The 8,734-nt window shown below is 41.0% G+C and overlaps 1 protein-coding gene across 1 annotated transcript in view; it reads right to left on the reverse strand.

Annotated features, from left to right (window-relative positions):
- Positions 1–2,923, reverse strand: part of LIG3 (DNA ligase 3) — a 57,340-nt gene extending 54,417 nt beyond the window's left edge. The window contains exon 1 of the mRNA XM_082246255.1: positions 2,722–2,923. The gene's annotated coding sequence lies outside the window, so the exon portion shown is untranslated. The remainder of the gene's footprint in view (positions 1–2,721) is intronic.
- Between the last annotated feature and the right edge of the window lie 5,811 nt (positions 2,924–8,734).

Consider the following 8,734-nt stretch of genomic DNA (forward strand, 5'->3'; position numbering starts at 1 on the left):
AACAGTGCATATGTATAGCACTGATTACTGCAGTAATGTCACTGGTAACCCCAAAAGTGTCAAAAATGTCAGTCAAGGGTCCGATCTGTTTGCCGCAAAAAAAAAAAAAAAAAGTTAAAAAGAAAAATGACAAAAATCTTTCCCTTAGTTAGTAAACGTAATAACTTTTGCGCAAACCAATCAAAATACGCTTTTTGCGATTTTTTTTTTTACCAAACATATGTACCGTAGCAGAAAACAAATTGGCCTAAAATGTTAAAAAAATTTAGATTTTTACATTTTTTGGGGGGGGGGGAATTTCATATAAAAAAAAAAGTGAAAAATATTGTTATTTTTGCAAAATTGACGCTCTTTTTTAGTTTATAGCGCAAAAAGTAAAAATCGCACAGGTGATCAAATACCACCAAAAGAAAGCTCTGTTTGTGGGAAAAAAACGACGTCAAATTTGTTTAGGTACAGCGTCGCACGACCGCGCAATTGCCCGTTAAAATCACGCAGTGCGGAATCGCAAAATAGGCCCTGGTCAGGAAGGGGGTAAAATCTTCCGGGGCTTAAGTGGTTAAATCACATTCATACACATACTAGGGCCAATTTAGACAGGAGCCAATTAACCTACTAGCATTTCCTTGGTGTGTGTGGGTCAGTCCTCCAGCTGCTGTGTGTTCCCGTTACTACAACCTCCTTTAGATATGGGACAGGGATATACCAGGAGACTCTAGGAAGAGGACACGTCATTCCAGGTCACAAAAATGTAAAACACAAAAAAAAAAAACAATCTTTTTAAATATGGAATGGGGGGTTATAATAAGGAATGGGGGTTATAATAAGGAATGGGGGTTTATAATAAGGAATGGGGGTTTATAATAAGGAATGGGGGTTATAATAAGGAATGGGGGTTATAATAAGGAATGGGGGTTATAATAAGGAATGGGGGTTATAATAAGGAATGGGGGTTTATAATAAGGAATGGGGGTTTATAATAAGGAATGGGGGTTTATAATAAGGAATGGGGGTTATAATAAGGAATGGGGGTTATAATAAGGAATGGGGGTTATAATAAGGAATGGGGGTTATAATAAGGAATGGGGGTTATAATAAGGAATGGGGGTTATAATAAGGAATGGGGGTTTATAATAAGGAATGGGGGTTTATAATAAGGAATGGGGGTTATAATAAGGAATGGGGGTTTATAATAAGGAATGGGGGTTTATAATAAGGAATGGGGGTTATAATAAGGAATGGGGGTTTATAATAAGGAATGGGGGTTATAATAAGGAATGGGGGTTATAATAAGGAATGGGGGTTATAATAAGGAATGGGGGTTATAATAAGGAATGGGGGTTATAATAAGGAATGGGGGTTATAATAAGGAATGGGGGTTATAATAAGGAATGGGGGTTTATAATAAGGAATGGGGGTTTATAATAAGGAATGGGGGTTTATAATAAGGAATGGGGGTTTATAATAAGGAATGGGGGTTATAATAAGGAATGGGGGTTATAATAAGGAATGGGGGTTTATAATAAGGAATGGGGGTTTATAATAAGGAATGGGGGTTTATAATAAGGAATGGGGGTTTATAATAAGGAATGGGGGTTATAATAAGGAATGGGGGTTATAATAAGGAATGGGGGTTATAATAAGGAATGGGGGTTTATAATAAGGAATGGGGGTTTATAATAAGGAATGGGGGTTTATAATAAGGAATGGGGGTTTATAATAAGGAATGGGGGTTATAATAAGGAATGGGGGTTTATAATAAGGAATGGGGGTTTATAATAAGGAATGGGGGTTATAATAAGGAATGGGGGTTTATAATAAGGAATGGGGGTTATAATAAGGAATGGGGGTTATAATAAGGAATGGGGGTTATAATAAGGAATGGGGGTTATAATAAGGAATGGGGGTTATAATAAGGAATGGGGGTTATAATAAGGAATGGGGGTTATAATAAGGAATGGGGGTTTATAATAAGGAATGGGGGTTTATAATAAGGAATGGGGGTTTATAATAAGGAATGGGGGTTATAATAAGGAATGGGGGTTATAATAAGGAATGGGGGTTATAATAAGGAATGGGGGTTTATAATAAGGAATGGGGGTTTATAATAAGGAATGGGGGTTTATAATAAGGAATGGGGGTTATAATAAGGAATGGGGGTTATAATAAGGAATGGGGGTTATAATAAGGAATGGGGGTTATAATAAGGAATGGGGGTTTATAATAAGGAATGGGGGTTTATAATAAGGAATGGGGGTTTATAATAAGGAATGGGGGTTATAATAAGGAATGGGGGTTTATAATAAGGAATGGGGGTTTATAATAAGGAATGGGGGTTATAATAAGGAATGGGGGTTATAATAAGGAATGGGGGTTTATAATATGGAATGGGGGGTTATAATAAGGAATGGGGGTTTATAGTGGGGAAAGGTCTGTTTTTTTGGTATGCTCAGTCACTATTGTGTACACATTGGGATGTAATAATAACCCCCCAGAAGGAAGCCAAGCCTGTCCCTTGATACAGAGACATGGAACATACAGCTTTATTATAGAATGTTGGCAGTACACAGAGCACACAGCCGGACTGTACACACTGTATGCTCACACGGGTCCCAGCTGGCCTCCTCCTGTACAGTAAGCTATGTAAACAATGGGGGAATACACACACCATGTCCCTCCAACTCACCATCCGTGCACCAGTACACATCGATCATGCCTTACCTCGTACTGAGCCACTGCCACGTGTGTATCGCTTCCGCTCTGCAGGGATATTCAGGAAAGCCCGGGGATGATTGGGAGGCCTAAAAGGCCTCGGAGAGTAATGCCGTCCCCTTTAATTCCACAGGATGACCATGGCTTCAGCGCCCAGCGAAAGCCAGTTGGGATTACTGACGTCACCATTAAAGGAGCGGAGGAGGGGGGGAATCGGAGGACAGAAATAAACCACGACGTCATCACGTACGGCAGTCCCCCTGGTCAGAGGCGCTGCTGTGGTGACTGAGGGATAGCGATCGTTATTTTCTATAACCATCGGTATTATTGGTCATCATCACACTGTGATCTGAAAATAATGATGCTTATGGTGAATAAACATAAGAAAAGGACACTTGAACTTTTGGGGTCAGCTTATTATATATATGTAGAAGAGGAAGTGATTGCCAGGTATAGGGTGTGGGACAAATAAATAAAATGTATTGTCTAGTAGTGATGAGTCTCTGTTATGATGTGTAAAATTAGCCTATATAAAACAAATGGTAGTGAAATTCAGGATAAAAGATATATAAATATGTAAAAAGGAAAGATTATATATAAAATCTTATTTGTGGCATATATACTACTACCAATATGCATACAATATACCCGTATATATTTGCCGCTGTAGAAAAAATGCAGCCAAAGTGCAAAAAGTGCTAGTGCAGCGGGTGTGATCACCCAAAGTAAGTCTATAGGTAGTGAAGAAGTTAAAAATGTGTCTATCGTTGTATATGGATTTAGTGCCGACTTCAGAATAATGTAAGGTTAAAAAATAAATATATTAATGTGACAATTGGTGCTTAGTGCAATATTGCCTTTAGGTTTGCTGTGGTCAACCAGTGGTGTGGAAAGACCTGGCAGCGTTGGTGATGATGGCTGAAGCCTTTCCAGAGAGGACCCTCTTCTTCAGAGCCAAAGTAGTGAGCGTAGAGATTGATTCCCTCTTTCCTCCTCATTTGTACCGCATTTTGGTCTAATCTATATACAGTAGTTGAATATAAAATGCACTTTTTATCTTTCAAATAGTGTTTCCCAGTGCTAAACCTTTCATCTAAATTTCTACATTTGTACATTTCAAAAGCAAATATAATAGAATAGTAGTGGTAAAAAAAAAAAAAGCTAAAACTTGTGGGTTTAAATAATCTTTTTTTTTGTATAATTCCCCTCTAGGGGGTTTGTCCTATGCCTACATACTTTTGCTAATAGGTGTCCCTAGTTCCCATCTCAGAACTTGGGAGGTATGCATTGGCGCTGACCAAAACTTTGCCAGGTGGTCATATCAGGTCAACCATGTAAAAAGAGCATCCCCAGCCCTTTGTATATGTGCAGCTGTGAGGTAGGGAATACCCCAGCTACAGCTGTTTGAGTGGGGAGTCAATCATGCATAGCTCCCAACTGTCCCTAATTTAGAGGGATGGTCCCTCTTTTGGAACAAAGTCCCTCTATCCCTTTTTTCTCCTCATTTGTCCCTCATTTCGGTCGGACCAGTATACCTGTGTAAAAAATTCACTATTTATCTTTCAAAAAGTGTTTAAACCTTCCATCCAATTTCTTAATTATATTTGTAAAATTCAAAACCCAATGTAACCCCTTAAGGACCTCCTTATAGCAGATATACTGCTACAGGGTGGCCGACCTGTGCAGAATCAAGTATACAGCATATACATGATTCTGCCCTTCCGCCTAGGTGCACGCAAGTGCGCCGTCTGCATGCTGCTTCTACTGTGATCACTTAAAGCAGAAGCTGATCTGTGGTTGCTGGGCACTGGATGTGCACCGGCAACCGCTGCTCGTTGGGCAGAGACACAGAACGAAGCTCTGCCCACCTAAACGAGACAGAGCTCCATTCTGACAGGGGAGGAAGTGATAGATTTTGTGTCCCTGCAAAGCAGGGAATAAAATCCATCAACTACCTTAGTAAAAGCAGCACACAGTTTACACAAAAACACTGGCTAGGCACACAGTTAAACCCGTGGATCGCCCTAGATGTTAACCCCTTTCCAGCCAGTGTCATTAGTACAGTGACAGTGCATACTTTTGGCACTGATCACTGTATTAGGCCTCATGCACACTGGACATTATAAAAACGCCATTAGCTTTGTAGTGAGTTTTTCAGCTTTTTTGCATTGGCGTTTTTCAGCGTTTTCTGCCTTAGCATTTTTTGGTGTTTTTAGCTAAAAAAACACCTCTCTGATATTTTAGTAACTCCCACTTTCCCACAATGCAATCTCTGCATAGCCTTTGCTAATTGTTTAATCACCATTTTTTAGAGCAGAGAGAGCACTAGAGGAGAGAGAAGCACTGCATTGTTTAGGAGTGATTAGGTGTGGAGGAAAAAAAGGGTCCTACAACATTTTGGTGCAAATGTGATGCAATTTGAGCCATACAAAATATATGGCTTAAATCGCATCGCACAGTCATCACATGTAATGTGCACAGGAATGCAGTGCATGCACCAGTGTGAACCCAGGCTATGTTCCATGAACAATACCTCGAAACAGAACCCAGGCTTACTGTAAGTAAAGCAATGGAATCAAAATCGTCAAAAAAACACCCGTTAGCAGCATTTTTTGGCGTTTTTTTTAGGTTTGCAGCTTAAAAATACCACTCAAAACCTTTTTTACAGCTAGAAAACGCCCCTGCCAAAAAACTGCTGAAAACAGCCTATGTGTGCATGGACACATAGGATAACATGCTGGGGAGTTTATTGGCTGTAGAAAAAAATGTCCGACGCCAAAAACAGTAGATGTAAAAACATCCATGAGACCTTAGTGTCACTAGTTCCCACAAAGTGTCAGTTAGTGTCCGATTTTCCACCACAATACTGCAGTCTCGCTATAAGACGCTGATCTAGTATACTAGTATATATATAAACAAAAAAAAAAAATCTAATACATATTCCATAGTTTGTACTTTGTAGACACTATAACTTTTGCGCAAATCAATATACGCTTATTGGGATTTTTTTTACCAAAAACATATAGCAGAATACATATTGGCCTAAAATGATGAAGAAATTAGATTTTTTACATTTTTTATTGGATATGTTTTATAGCAGAAAGTATTGTTGGCCTTTTTTTGTTTATAGCGCAAAAAATAAAAAACGCAGTGGTAAGCAAATACCACCAAAAAAAAAAGCTCTATTTGTGAGGAAAAAAATTACATCAATTTTATTTGGGTAGAGCGTTGCATGACCGCCCAATTGTTGGTTAAAGTAACACGTTGCCATATGGCAAAAAATGACCTGGTCATGAAGGGGGGTAAATCTTTCAGAGGTCAAATAGATAAGGAATTGAAGTAGTAAAAAAATCCACTCGTGGGTCCAATTCGTTAATTTTTTAAATTATTTCTTCAGATAACGGGGGTGCAGCAAAAGTGTGTCCTTTGCCTACATACTTATACACGCTAATAGTCCCAAGGGTAGCTACCACATTCTATGTTTGAGGTCAATTCCCAGGTGCTTACCCACAAAGAAATCCATACAAATCCATAACTGGTAAAGAGGCACTCAAGGGTCTTGCAGAGGAGATTGCCAATAAAAACGTCTTTTTTGATCTATGTTTCATTGAAGCTCAGTCTATCTTCTATCTTCTCTGCAAGAACAGTGAGTGCCTCTATACCAGCTTTGGATTTGTACTTTTTGCTCATAGGTGTCCTTCTTTTCCATTTCAGAAAGTTGAAAGGTATGGATCATGTGATAGCTTCCAAAAAGGTTCTGCCAAGCTGGTTTCGGACTGATTTCCCACCAAACCCAGCTCAGTGCCAGTCCTGATGTTTTCAGCAAGATTTCAATAAAATGAAATTACTTATAATTAACAATGTGTACAAATGCAGCCTCCAGCTTGATCTGTACCACTTCTCTAAACTTTAGCTCAGGGAACATGCAATAATATCAGCACATAATGTCCTCTGATCCCCTCCATATTAATCCTCTCCACGCTAACATGCACAGGCAGCATTTAGGGAGGAAGTAAAACTTCCCTCTAATGTTTGTACCTATAGGTAAGCCTACAATAAGGCTTACCTAGAGGTACTGTAAATATCTCCTAAACTTTCACCGTTTAGGAGATATTTACTGTATAATGCGCCAATGACATTATTGGCCGCCCGTGCCGTTTCTCCAGAGCCCTGTGCCGTGACCGGAAGCTCCTGTGCGCATGCGCGGGATTGACATCACAGGCCCAGTCACACAGCCGAAGTCCACGGACCCGGAAGGAAGATGGATGCGGCCTCCAGCGGTGACAACGAGAGCTTAGTTTGCAGGTATGTGTCATATGATGTGCTAGTACTGTATGTGATGCATACTAGCACTTAATGCCTTCACATTGCAGATAAGAAAAAACAACAAAATAAACCCAGAGTTTAGTTGCTCTTTAACCTGCTGCCATCCGCGCTACAGCCTATATACGGCTGCAGTGCAGACTTGAATTTTCGGGAGGCCGTTTTTAAACGGCCTCCCAGAAAGACTCTCCCTGCACGCTCCCGCGAGCGTGCATCGGGGAGAATCTGTGTCGGCTGTGTCCCTTGGACACGGCCGATCACAGATCGTGGTGAATGGCCAATCACAGCGGCCATTCACCACGTGATCAAGCCGTCCAATGAGAGATGATCTCATATGTAAACATATGAGATCATCTCTCATCGCCGGCGCTCCTTCCTCACACAGAGCCTGCAGTGTGAGGAAGGAGGGGGAGCCTCACAGTGCCGGGGACACACAGGAATGTAATCAGGGCACTGATCACCAGTGCCCTGAATGCTAAAGGTAAAACACATACACAAATTGCCCCCCCATCAGTGCCCACAGTGCCCCCCATCAATGCCCACAATCAGTGCCCATAGTGCTGCCAGTCAGTGCCCATCAGTGCCTGCTCATCTAGGCACTGATGAGCACTGACTGGCAGCACTATGGGCACTGAGTGTGGGCACTGATGGTGCTGCCCATCAGTGCTCATCAGTGCCACCCGTCAGTGTCCATCAGTGCCATCCGCCAGTGCCCATCAGTGCCGCCTGTCAGTGCCGCCTCTCAGTGCCCAGCAGTGCCACCTCTCAGTGCCACCTCTCAGTGCCCAGCAGTGCCGCCTATCAGTGCTCATCAGTGCCGCCTATCAGTGCCGCCTATCAATGCCGCCTATCAGTGCTCATCAGTGCGGCATATTAGTACCTCCTCATCAGTGCCCATAAGTGCCACCTCATCAGTGCCCATAAGTGCCACCTCATCAGTGCCCATCAGTGCAGCCTATCAGTGCCCATCAGTGCCGCCTCATCAGCGCACATCAGTGAAGGAGAAAAATTTATTTTCAAAATTTACTCGCAGAAAATAAGAAAAACTTTTTTTTTTTTTTTAAATTTTCTGTCTTTTTTTCTTTTTTTTTGTCAAAAATACAAAACCCAGAGATGATTAAATACCACCAAAAGAAAGCTCTATTTGTGTGAATAAAATGATACAAATTTCATATGGGTACAGTGTAGCATGACCGCGCAATTGTCAGTCAAAATGTGAGAGCACTGAAAGCTGAAAATTGGCCTGGATGGGAAGGGTGTTTAAGTGCACAGAAGGCAAGTGGTTAAGGGCCAGTTTGTCTCTCTCCTAGGAGCGCATATATGTATGTATATATATATATATATATATATATATATATATATATATATATATACATACACACACACACACATATATGTATCTGTCTAGAGTTCAGCTGTAAGATTGGTATTCCATCCCAGAAGGTGTCAACTACAGTTCTCAACTCCAAGCTCAGTCACATGTCGTGCCGGATCTTCCTCTTTACCTTTTCTGCAATGGTGGGTAAACCTCAAAAATACAGAGGACTGACATAACTTTGAATGAAACATACACTTTGAATGTAAGACACCTTACACAGGGCAAAGCCATGACACCTATTCATTTATAGAATGTTTTCAGTCTACCAGGCTGAATGAGGCTGAGGGCATCTTGTGGCCAAATAGTATTACTGCAGGGGAT

This window comes from Pelophylax lessonae (genome assembly GCF_965119305.1).
Source record: "Pelophylax lessonae genome assembly, chromosome: 2".
Classification (NCBI taxonomy): domain Eukaryota; kingdom Metazoa; phylum Chordata; class Amphibia; order Anura; family Ranidae; genus Pelophylax; species Pelophylax lessonae.